Source organism: Hordeum vulgare, chromosome 3H (assembly GCF_904849725.1).
Source record: "Hordeum vulgare subsp. vulgare chromosome 3H, MorexV3_pseudomolecules_assembly, whole genome shotgun sequence".
In the NCBI taxonomy this organism is placed as follows: domain Eukaryota; kingdom Viridiplantae; phylum Streptophyta; class Magnoliopsida; order Poales; family Poaceae; genus Hordeum; species Hordeum vulgare.
The window spans coordinates 367,704,991-367,715,467 of NC_058520.1; the positions used below are offsets into that span (position 1 = coordinate 367,704,991).

Below are 10,477 nucleotides of genomic sequence, written 5' to 3' on the forward strand. Positions count from 1 at the left end.
AGGCCTTGCTAGTTTTACTATGTGCATTATTTGTAGTGAGGGTTTTAAATTTAAAAATAGAGCCATTTGTTTTAAAAGAGAGTGAGGGGCTGGCCTACTGGGTCTTCTCCTCTCCTCAGCGGCCCAGCACACTAGCACCGCATCCCATCTAGTGGTCGCAGCCAGCCCAGCTCCCCTCCGCGCGAGTAACTCGAGCGTGGATGCCGGCGAAGGCCCCACCTGCAGCCTCACTTCGTCCTCTGCTTTTCTTCCTCGTCATCCCATGCCCGGGGTAAAAGGTGCATCCATGGCCACGGGGGGAGAGCCACAGAGTGTGCCCCTCCTATAAAGCGGGTCTCGTGCCTTAGGGTTTTACCCTTCCCCCTCTCTTCCTTCTGTGTGCCGCCGCTGCTAGGTTAGAGCAGCCCCCGCCATAGCCGTCGCCATGATTGAGCTGCTGCCGAGCTCGAGATCGAGCACGGCCTGATCATCCCTACCTTCTTCTTCCCGGGGGCATCACGGGTGTGGTCGTCTTCTTCCTCTCGAGTGCGCGAGACCGCGAGGACAGAAGGAAGCCGCCGCTGACGAGCCTCTGCATCCCCTGCTTCCTCCTCGCCAGGACCAAGCTCGACGTCGCCCCGCAGCTCGTCGTCGACCGTCCCCATCGCCTCTGTCAGTGATGGGTGAGCAGCCGCGTACCCGCCCCTTCTCTGATCCAATCTTTAGACGTAGGTGCGCTTCCCCGTAGTGGCAGCTCCGACGATGGCCGCCATGAGGGTGAGCTATGTAGTGTTGCCGCAGCTTGCCCTGTCGGCATCGTCCCCAGCTAGGGTGCAAAATGGAACCCCACACTGCTGCGCGACCCCTCGCAGCCGTTCTTTGCTTCCGTAGCTTGTTGTGGCGCTCCCGACATCGTACCCTTTTTCGGTCGCTCGTGCACGCCAAGCGTGTGGGGCCTGATCAAAAGGGGCGATCCCCCTACTAGATCAGACCCCCTCCTAGTCCAGTGGCACAGAGCCACACCCCCACCACGGCGACCCGGGTTAGACCCCCCCCCCCCCCCCGGGCGCAGTAAAACCCCAATTTTTGTTGTGTGTGTGTGAGGCCGTGACAGTGGGCCCTGACCCACTTGTCATCCTTTGGGGGCCTGGCTCACTGCCAGTGCGACCCCCCCTTATTTATTAATTTGCTAGGATTATTCTTGTTGCTGAAAAGTGACTTACCAGATTTGGAATATGTCCAAATATGTACGTTGCCATTTTTGGCACATTCCAAATTGGGTGCTGATTTGACATATAAGTCAAATAGGGATTTGGGCCTACTTTTCATTTCTGTTTTTGGCAGTTTTATCCATAGTAATATATAGATGTGCTCCATGGTTTTGGGGTAGAAAAACTTAGTAAATCCATTGGTGGGGTCAGATTTCACTTTTGAGCAAGGTTGCGAAACTGCTATGGTGTCATGATGTGGCATTTTGTGATTTTTGTAGCAAGTAATCTATGCATGCTTTGGTGAAAGTGTCAACATGAAAGTGCTAGTGTTTTGTGGTACTAGATCCTGGTATTTGGTTGCCATGACAATTCTGTAGATGAGTGGATTTCTTGTTGTTTAGTAGCTAAGAAAATAGTGCAGATTCACATGCTAGAATTTTTCTAAGTGTTGGAGACTATTATTTTCTTCCCATGTTGTGAGGACGGTTCCCATGGTTATGTTGCTCCTTAGAGTTTGCTCAAATGATATGATTTTTAGTGTTTGGTATCCTCTACAATTTGGTGCCTCAAGTGTGTCAATAGGGTCTTGCATCATAGTTTTATTCACTGTCAAAGTAGTATGCTGATCTAAATTGCTGCTAGTTTCACAATGTGCTTTTCACTAAGTCTGAGATTCTGTAGTTAATTTCTTGCCATGTTAAATTGATGCTACTAAGTATGCTGTCGAGATTTAGGTCAAGCTTAGTGTTAGTGATTTGTAGTATATGTTGTCCTCTATCACCTTGCTAAGTTTCATGCCATGCAACTTGTTGTAGCATAGTGTTTGGTTGATGTCAACATGCTACAAGGTTATAAACTGCTAGTGCAATCTGTGTTTTTGCACTAAGTCCTAGACTGTGATGATTTTTGCCATGTTTAGAGCTTGGTTGCCATTGATTCATGCACCTAGCTATATTGTTGTTCGTTAGGTATTGTTGTACTGTTTGATAGCTTCAATTTCATGCCTTGGTTGAACTAGTTGGATGTCTGTAGCTACTAGATTTATTTTGATCAAAGTGGTATGTTGCTCTTAATGAACAGATTGCTTGTTGTTTTGTTTTGAGCTTTGTGTGGCTTGTGCTTGATGGAATTGCATGATTTTTAGGTCTATTCCTCCTAGAATTTTATGCCCAATCCAGTGGCATCCTTGGAATGCCAATTGAATGCCCATAGCCTCTTGTATATTATTGTTTTGTCTCTGTTGCCTTCCGTATCTTGTTTTGTGGTTTCCTAGAGTTCCGTAACTCGGTTGGCGACATTATTTATATGTTGTTGCATTGTTTTATCGTGATGCATCCATTTCTGCCATGTTCATGCATGTATAAATAAGTTAAGTTGAGGTTCTGTCCAGAATGCTAATAACTTAATAAGTGCATGCAAAGATGACTAGTATAGCAACGCGATGTTTCTTTCATGCCACACCCATGCATCATCTTGTTTGTATCATTGTTACTTGATGGTGTTTATTGTATGCTTATTTATTTTGGGTAGCAACGGGCGTGGAGAACGAGTGCGAGGATTCAGTCGAGTACGTTCAGGAAGAGCAAGAGCAGTTCCAGTTTGAAGATCCAACAGGCAAGATGATTGTGACCTTGATACCGTTTCTAGTTTTGTTATGCCTAGTTGAATCGTTTCCATCATTACTTACTGGTGCCTACCACCTAAATATTAGGCCTCCATACATCGGCATGAAAACCTCTAACCCTTCACCTCCTAGCACATATTGAATGGCTAAGTTAGTACTTGCTCAACCATCTTATAGCATTACTAGTTGCACGTGCAAGCTGGTCCATATAATAACACGGGCAATTTGATTATCATCTTATTAATTCTATTTAATTAATGCACCTATATACTTGGTAAAAGGTGGAATGCCTTGCCTTTTGCTAGGTGATTTTTTCTTCTTTTCCTGCCTTAGTTTCGGCTACCGGTGTTTTATTCCATAATTGAGCTTTCCCAACACGCTCGGGGTTGTTATGGGGACCCCCTTGATAAACCGTTTAGGCTTAAGGCTTGTGTTGAAAGACCCAACTTTGGTACTATATTTTCTAACAAATTAATAATTAAAAAGCATAGGGGATAGCTACCCCGAGGATACTTAATCAACAACCCAGGACAACGCTCCTCATGAGTGTTGGTCCAAACTAGAGCCACTTGCGAGGGCCACCCGGGGCAACTCGGGGGATTTCTATCCGGACACTGTATGTAGTGCTCATCAGTCGTGTCCTAAGAATGAGATATGCGGCTCTTATCGGGTTCGTTGACACGTCGGGTGGTCTTGCTGGACTTGTTCTTACCTTAATGATATATCTTGTGCATCCAGATTCCGGTGATAATTTGGGCTATCTTAGAGTTGAGGTTTTAAATTAAGGAATCCGAGAAGATCACGATTTTCGTGATCGAGGCTTTCTATGCAGCTTGTGGTAATTTGTGATGGATTAGTTGGAGGACCCCTTTAGGGTTAAATCTTTCGGAAAGTCGTGCCCACGGTTATGTGGCAAACATGGAAACTTTGTTTAACTCCAGGTTCTAGACAGCTTGAAATAACTTCATTAAAACTTGCCAACTCTGTGCGTAACCATGATTGTTTCCTTCAGAGCTCTTTCTCTGATCGAGAACACGGTGGGGTTATGCCTGATGTAATTAGGTGTTAAGGATCACTTAGTGATTATTCTTAGTTCACGACTGCCAAGCGTAGACCACTCAAATAACTTCGTGTTCTCGTAAATTAGCCACCATAAATGCTTAGTGTTGCTGCAAACTTAAACACATACCCCATCCTCACCTAATAACTTGTTTAGACTCGCTATCATGGTCATGAGATTGCTGAGTCCTTGTGGCTCACAGATGACTACAACCACCCCACAGGTACAGGTGCAACATATCCAGCTGCTTTCGATGCTACTCACTTGTAGTGGGAGTTGGACGAGAGCAGTTGTCGTATGTACGTGTTGTATCCCAATGACTAGAGGACCTTGGTTGTATCCAGGGCCCAGCGAGGCGGGAACATTGCTATTTTCCTGTTTATCTTGTCCGTAGTCGGACCTTGCCTTATGAATGCTTGAATAAATATTGAGTGGATTTGTAACTTAATTTGTGGCGAGTGTAAGCCAACTCATATACTCATATATTCTTGTATGTAATGCAATGTTTACCATTCTTGCAAAACGCTTAGATGTGCCCCTTTCCCCTTTTGAGGCCTCGCTCCCAAATAAGGAAAGAGTCGCATCTTGGACGTTACAAGTTGGTAATCATAGCCTTACGACCATAGGAGCCTTTGGTTGATCGAACTTGGCCAAGTCGAGTCTAGTGGAAAACTGTTTTGAGTCTTAGTTATATCGAGAGTAGGTTTCTTTTTACTCATCTTACCTTCTTTGGTGAGGTTTACGACTTAGGAATTTTAATCCTACCCCTCTCATCGTTCAAATTTTTCTTAGGATCACTTTGAAATCTATATGATACCAATGTGATAGAGTTCTGTCTTGGTGCCTCCTGTCTGACTTGATTTCTTCCGAGGAGTTGAGCTCTAGGGGATTCTTGTGCACATCGTTATCATTCAAATTTCTTATTATCTCAGAACTGAGGATGTTCGAAATTGCTTCAATACTAGTAGTGGCAAGAGGAGTCTGGCATCCCCAGTACTGGTGGACAGAGTTCGGATGTACTGCCTAACTTAGCATCGTTGTGTTTTCGAGGGTCCGAGATAGAAGAATTTGCAGATCTTCTCGCTTGTGTTTTGAAAAGTTGCAGGAAAGGTGTAGCTGATTACACTGAGTACGTTCCCGGACCCGCAACCGGATTGCACAATCAAGAATTTCAGAAGTTCTTAGGTGGGAATTCCATTAGTCTACTAAGAAATTCTTTCATCAGATGTATGTTGGGATATACATTTGTTCCGAGCAATGCTAGCTCATACTTGACGATTGCAAGGGGCTTTTCAATCAGATGTTGTCGACAATAATTTTGTGGAAGCATTCTTACTAATCCTAGTTCGAGTGCAATTTCTAATAATTCATGTTGAGATATTTCTATCCTTTGATTCAGCTTCGTATTTAAACTTTCGTCTGTGGTCTAATGTTGTTGTTCGTCTCCAGGATGGCTCCAACAACTCGCGAGAACCCGGGTCGTGAGGGTGAGCAGTCAAATCCTCCACCACCCCCTCTGCGACCGCCTACTCCTCAAGAGGCATGGCAAGCTTTGATGGCTGCAACCAATGCAAACACTCAAATGCTGCTTCAGATGATCCAAGAAAGGAACTAAGGCCAGCAGGGGAATTTCAACAATGGGCAGCAATTTGCAACTCTGAATCAATTTCTAGCAAATGAGCCCAAGTCCTTCACTTATTGTGAGCAGCCGTTCGATGGGGATGATTGGCTCCGTGACATGAACAAACACTTTGAGTGCAGTAATGTCAGACCTGAGGACTTTGTCAGGTTTGCAACTTTCCAGCTGAAAGGTCAGGCAACAGAATGGTGGGAGGAAATGAAGGATTCTAGAGGCGACAGAGTGATTAGTTGGGATGATTTCTGTCGTGATTTTAGGGCTCATCACATTCCAGCTAGCTTTGTGGAAGGCATGCGTGAGAAGTTCAGGCGCTTGAAGCAAGGGAATTCATCAGTGTATGATTACAACGTTGAGTTCCAGAACCTTGCACGATATGCCAAGCAAGATGTTCCTGATCAAAAGAGCAAGATTTATCAGTTTCGTGGTGGTCTCAAAGAAGATTTGCAGTTGTCCCTCGCCTTGCACGATCCTACTGAGTTCGACCAGTTCTAAAACATTGCTCCCAGTGCTGAGTGAGCTTTGCTCAAGGTGGAAAACTCAAGGAAGCGTTTCACGGACTCCTGTTCTTCCTCATCCTCAGCTCATATTGTCCTGAAGACGCAGAAATACTGGGTTTCTTGTCCTCCTCTTCAGTCTCAGCAGTTCAAGCGGTCTGGTGGTTGTGGATCTTCCCACCCACACAACCTAGCTTTCCAGCAGAAGTTTCAGCAGCCAAAGTCAGGAGGTCCTCCAACTCAATTTCGTCCGCTGTCGGAGGCTACTTGTCACAAGTGTGGACAGAACGGTCATTACTCAAACAAGTGTAGCAGTCAGTAGTGTCTTCCGCCTCCTCCTCCAATCAGGCCACCAGGCAATGCAATGGTGAAGCATAATCCAAATACAACAAGAGTAAACATGGTGAATGCAACTGAAGCAGAGGAGTCATCAGATCTGATCATGGGTAATCTCTTGGTTAATTCTATTTTGGCAAGAGTTTTATTTGAAACTGGTGCATCACAATCATTCATTTCAAGGCCTTTTGTTGCTAAGCATGATTTAGCGAAAGAGGACACTCCTAAGCGTTTAAAAATCATTTCTTCGGGCATGCAAATGACTTCAAATGTGTCTGTTCAAAATGCTTCTATCAAGATGTGCAGTTATTCCTTTTTGGCTTCTCCTATTGTTCTTGGCAATTCGGATATTGATCTTATCCATGGCATGGACTTTCTAGTGATGAGCAAGTCTTTTGTTGATTGTGAAGCCAAAGAAGTCAAACTGACTCATCCTTCAGAGGACATGATCATTTTCGCTGCTTGCGATGACACGATTTGTCTCTTTTGCCTCAATGAGAAGGGTGAAATCTCTCCCATTTCTCAAGTTCCCATTGTCTGTGAGTATGAAGATGTCTTTCCATAAGAATTACCAGGAATGCCCCCTCATCGGCCAGTTGAGTTTGTGATTGAACTCGAGCGTGGAACTGAACCAGTTTGCAAGCATCCTTATAAGCTTGGTCCCGTAGAGCTGAAAGAGTTGAAGAAGTTGCTTGATGAGCAAGAAGGTCTGGGTACGATGAGACCAAGTTCTTCTCCTTGGGGTTGTGGTGTTATGTTTTTCAAGAAGAAGAATGGCACGGACCTACTTTGTGTCGATTACAGTCCATTGAATAAGAAGACAATCAGGAACAAGTATCCACTTCCCAACATCAATGAATTGTTCGAGCAATTGAAAGGGTCCAAGATTTTCTCTAATCTTGGTCTTCGAATGGGCTATCATTAGATTCACATTCGCAAAGAACATATTCCCAAGACTGCTTTTAGGACAAGCTTTGGCTCTTATGAGTACAAAATGATGTCTTTTGGTGTCGCCAATGCTCCTCATACTTTCTCTCGGATGATGAATTATATCTTCTCTCCCTTCAAGAATGAATTCATCTTGATTTATCTTGATGACATCCCGGTCTTTTCTGAAACAGGAAGAGCATGAAGAACATGTCCGGACTGTGCTTGTTAAGCTAAGAGAGCATAAGTTCTATGCGAAGTTTTCAAAATGTGAATTCTGGATCAAGGAAGTGGTGTATCTTGGACACATCATCTCTCTCGAGGGCATCAAGGTGGATCCTGTAAAGGTTCAGGCCATTATTCAGTGGGAGACTCCTCAGAATGTGAAGCAACTTTGAAGCTTTCTCGGGCTTGCAATCTATTGCAGAAGGTTCATTGAGAACTTCTCCAAGATTGCTAAGCCTCTGTCCAACTTTCTTTAGAAGAGCGTGAAATATGTCTGGTCTCCAGAGTGTGAATTGGCATTCAATACACTCAAGGAGAAGCTCACCTCAACTCCAGTTCTGACTCTTCCTGATGATACCAAGCCTTTCCAAGTGTTCTGTGATGCCTCTCTCCAAGGTCTTGGTGCAGTTCTTATGCAAGAGAAGAAAGTGGTAGCTTATACCTCGAGGCAGTTGAAGCCAAGTGAGAAAAACTACCCTACTCATGATCTTGAGTTGGTGGCAGTGGTCCATGCTTTGATGACTTGGATACACCTCTTGTTGGGAAGACAGGTTGAAGTCTACACAATTCACAAGAGTTTGGAATACATCTTCACTCAACCAAATCTCAATCTTCGTCAAACTCGTTGGGCGGAGATGATCCAAGATTATAATCCAAGCATTGACTATACTCCAGGCTCCACCAAAGAGCAGAACCATCTCTGCTCCAACACGTCATAGCGCTAGGCAGGCATCCATCGCTTTGGCGGTGCCAGTGGCACAACGCGCCTCCCTCCGCATCGTCAAGGAGCTGGGGCTGCTCGGACAGAGGGAGAAGATGACGGCAGAGGTGGCCAAGGCCCTTCTGCACCATTTCGACTCGCCTAGCTCACTCGCCTAGACGGCGAGGCACTGCGGGTCATGGCTCGCATGGCCGACACCGATGGAGTCGCCGAGGAGGCAACAATGTGATCATGTTAGACTCCGTTAGTATCTCCCTCGGGTGGCGGCCGATGAAAAATCGGTTTAAGTCAGGTTTGTTTCCAAGTTGTAAGGTCAGATGGTGTGTAGTTCGTCGCTGGCACGTCTTGGGGCCTACTGGTGGGTGCCGGCGATCCCCTGCTATGTTGGAGGTGTTTGTTTTGGGCCAGAGGCCGATTATTTTTAGCCATCGGAGACATGCTTGTTTTCCCCATGAGTGACACACTCATCCCGATTATGTGTTGGAATGTCCGAGGCCTAAACCACCCCGCCAAGCGAGCCGCCGTCGGCGAGATGGCTCCTTCACACCATGCTGCCATCCTTTGCCTCCAGGAGACAAAAATCTCTGTTTGGTCTCCTGAACTAGTCATAGAGATAGGGGGAGCTCACCTCACCGTCTGCATTGCACTTCCGGGGATCGGCACCAGCAGTGGGGCAGCGATTCTCTGGAACATGGATCTTGCAAACGTCATCTCCCATGCTATAGGCGAGTTTGCAATAACGGCCAGGGTCTCTTTGCTGGGACAAACTGAGGGCTTCTGGCTTTCCTATGTCTACGGGCCTGCGGATGACGCCAAAAAGGATAGCTTCCTATTAGAGATGTCTCGTTCGGCACCCCCTGCAGCGGAGCCTTGGCTCATTAACAGGGATTTCAACCTCATCTATGAGGCGCGAGACAAGAACAACCTCAACCTTAATCATAGGCTCATGGGCAGGTTTCGAGCAGCTATTGATGACACGGGTTTGAAGGAGATTAGATGCAACAACCGCCGATACATGTGGAGCAACGAGCCTCGGAACCCCACGCTAGTGCGCATCGATAAATTCTTCTGCAACCAACCATGGGAATGCTGCTTCCCCTCGGCCTCGCTTCATGCGGCAGCCACGGCCACATCCGACCACTGCCCACTGGTCCTCGCCGACACCACTGCAGCTCCTCGTCCGACGCTTTTTAGGTTCAAGAGCTTCTGGCCAAATTTCCCTCGCTTCCACGACATGGTGGAAAGGGCCTGGAGTAGACCGGTGCAGGCTACATGTACTTTTTAGAGTATGAGTACGAAGATGATGCGCACCGCTAGGGATCTCAGAATCTGGAGCAAAGCTTTTTTTAGCGATGCAAAACTTCAGTTCCACATGGCGGCTGAGATAGTTTTACGGCTAGATGTAGCACAGGAAAACCGAAGGCTCTCTGACGCGGAGTATAATCTTAGGAAGCTACTCAAGCTTCGGCTCCTGGGCCTCGCGACAGTAGAGCGTGCCCGCAGGCGCCAAGCATTACGCCTCACCTGGCTGCGGCTGGGTGATGCGGGAATTTTTTTTTCCATGCCAAGATGAGAGCAAGAAGGCGCAAAAACATCATCCATACCCTGCAAGTAGGATCTGAGATAGCCATGACGCATGAGCAGAAGGAAGACGCCATATACCAGCACTTCAACGACCATTTAGGAGCTACGGCTGATCGCCGTCTTGGCATCAACTGGAATATTTTAGAGATGCCATCGGTCCACGGCAGAGGTCTCGACAACCCTTTCACGGAGGAGGAAGTATGAGTGGAGATAATGGCATCACCGTCGGAAAAGGCACCGGGACCGGACGGCTTCCTGGGAACTTTTTTAAAACCTGTTGGCCTATCTTCTAGGAGGACGTGATGGCAGTCTTCAGTAGCTTCTACCACCTGGCCCGGGGCGATTTCGGCAAGCTAAATACAGCCATGATTGTCCTACTACCCAAGAAAGAGGGTTCCACAAAGGTGCAGGATTTTAGGCCAGTTAGCCTGATCCACTCGGTAGCTAAGCTAATCGCCAAGGTGCTCACAAGACGACTATCAACGGTGATTAGCACAATCATCTCGCCAGCGCAGTCTGCTTTCTCGAGCTCCAAGTCGACACAGGATAGCTTCTTGTATGTGCAGAATGTAGTCCGATCTCTACAACGAAAGAAGACTCCCGCGCTGATGCTTAAATTAGACATCGCTAGAGCTTTTGACAACGTATCTTGGGAATACTTGCTCGAGCTCCTACAC

The 10,477-nt window shown here is 46.5% G+C and overlaps 1 long non-coding RNA gene across 1 annotated transcript; it reads left to right on the forward strand.

Annotated features, from left to right (window-relative positions):
* Positions 1-325: 325 nt before the first annotated feature.
* LOC123439971 lies at positions 326-6,666 on the forward strand. The gene is made up of 2 exons (XR_006630237.1): positions 326-662; positions 5,324-6,666. It is a non-coding gene; the product is annotated as an uncharacterized LOC123439971 (long non-coding RNA).
* Positions 6,667-10,477: the final 3,811 nt, after the last annotated feature.